Genomic DNA, 2,476 nt, shown 5'->3' with positions numbered 1-2,476 from the left:
ACTAGCTACTTGAGTACTTTTTCCATCGGATACTTTTTTACTCTTACTCAAGTAACTATTAAGATTGTTACTTTTACTCTTACTTGAGTAAATATTTACATAAGTACTTGTACTTTTACTTGAGTACAGATTTTGATGACAGTACATATTTTGTGTCTTGCCAAAAAGTTCCCACAGGTACATTTTCGTCATGAGATCAGGTTGGCTTTTCCACCGTCATGCCGAACCACTCTCGTTGTTGATCCAGTTTCGTTTTCCACTGTGGGGCTGATAACAGATCTGGTATTACAAATTCATCAGTTATTGCCATAGGTATAACGCAAGTGTTTACATACAGTATGAGATGTACTGTAAATAGCGACCACGTTATAAAGGAAGAATGGATATTATCAGAAATTTCTGTTTATTTTGCTCAAATAGTTGTCTCATTTGAATCAGGAGAGAAATATGCACAGATTAAGCACCGTTAAGTGAAAACAGTTCTAAACAAATACTAGATTTGTATGTAGGAGGACAAGGAACTTTTTCACTGGAGGAAGTGTTATTATGGATTATAGACTGGTATTTTGGCCAGAAGCAACAATTTAGAGGAAAATTGCCTTAATGATGGATTTGTTTCTTATAAACAGACATTAATTGATGTACTAGAGCTGCTGAATTACTGTGATGTTTTTATAAGCATTTGGACTCTCATTCTGACAGCACCCATTCACTGCAGAGGATCCATTAGTGAGCAAGGGATGTAATACTAAATTTCTTCAAATGTGTTCCAATGAAGAAACAACTCATCTACATCTTGGACATCCTGAGGGTGAGTAAATCTTAAGCAAATTTTACATTTTGAGTGAACTATTCCTTTAAATATAAATTCATTAAATACTTATCTTTAAGCTTACGCTTCTTTTTATTACTGTTTTTTATTTATTTATTCCTTTTTTTTTTTTTACTGTTTTCAAAAATACATTTTTCACAGTGTAGCCAGGTAGCATGATTTAACATGCAGTGTTTATTATATCGTTACATTGCTGTACATAGCAGAGTAACACCTGGTCAATTTTCTTCCTGGCCTTAAACCAAACCACATAGTTCAACTGCTATGAGCTGTTAACAGAGATCTCATTCTTAGGTAGGGCATGTCTTCAAATGGCTGCCATTGGATGCCAGTGCAATAATGCTACAGATGGTATGCCTGAAGGCACTGCAGCACTGACATGTATGTAGCTTTTTTTTTTTTTTTTATACGTCTCAAAATGACAGATCTTTGAAATGTGACCTTAAATATTATGCATGCAGAATGCAGAGTATGCACGACTCAAAAAAATGAGAAGCAGTTTTAAAGTATTTTGCTTAATGTTTACTTATGCTTAAAAATATGAAACATTTACAATAAAAAAGTTTTTGATAAAAAAAAAAATGAACAACTGTTGTTATTCTGTATTAAAAGCAAGGATTTTGAATTCAGCCTGTGTAGATAAAGTTTAAATTTGACAGACACACTTAAACCATTTCTTTAGTTCCTTAATTATCAAAACAGAGCATGACACACACCAAATTAAAGTAAAGCATACCTTTCCTAAACCGAAATTGCTGAGTTGCAAAGAACCATTTTGCCCGTACAATTTTAAATTATGCAAATTGAACCTCACGTCCCAACTACATGTTAGAAACTCTATTCTGTTTCTGAATGCATGTATTTCACGTATTTCAATTACAGTAGCTGAGCGCTGTGACCTCAAGGGACAGTTTTACCTTTGAAGTTCTTCATTAACACTCTCAAAGCTGAAGGAGGTAGCAGACCACCATCTTAAACCCCTTTAAAAAAAGCCCCCTCTAGAAGCACAATGCATTTGCAAACTCATGGGGGTAGATACACATACACACAAAATGAAACTGGACGATGAAGAACTATATGCTTACCAAGGCTGCATTTATTCAATTAAAAACATTAATATTGTGAAATATTATTAATGAAATAATAATTGTTTTACTACATTCCTGATGGCAAAGCTTTCAGCATAGAGTTTTTGCTGCTTAATATTTTTTTATGGAAACTGCAATACAATGAGATTTAGAAGTTTTTTGTCAAGTAATTAATTTTGAACTTGAATATCTATAATTTCTAAATACAGCTGAAGTCAAAAGTTTACATACACCTTGCAGAATCTGCGAAATGTTAATTTGAATAAAATAAGGGGATCATCCAAAATGCATGTTATGTTCAGTTAGTACTGACCTGAATAAGATACTTCACATAAAAGACGTTTACATATAATCTACAAGAAAAAATAATAGTTGAATTTATAAAAATGACCCTGTTCAAAAGTTTACATACGCTTGATTCTTAATACTGTGTTGTTACCTGAATGATCCACGGCTGTTTTTTTTTTTTTTTTTGTTAAGTGATGTTCATGAGTCCCTTGTTTGTCCTGAACAGTAAAACTGCCCACTGTTCTCCAGTAAAATCCTTTGGGTCCCA

The sequence above is a fragment of the Garra rufa genome, chromosome 5 (assembly GCF_049309525.1).
Source record: "Garra rufa chromosome 5, GarRuf1.0, whole genome shotgun sequence".
Classification (NCBI taxonomy): domain Eukaryota; kingdom Metazoa; phylum Chordata; class Actinopteri; order Cypriniformes; family Cyprinidae; genus Garra; species Garra rufa.
This window is presented reverse-complemented; position numbering follows the sequence as displayed.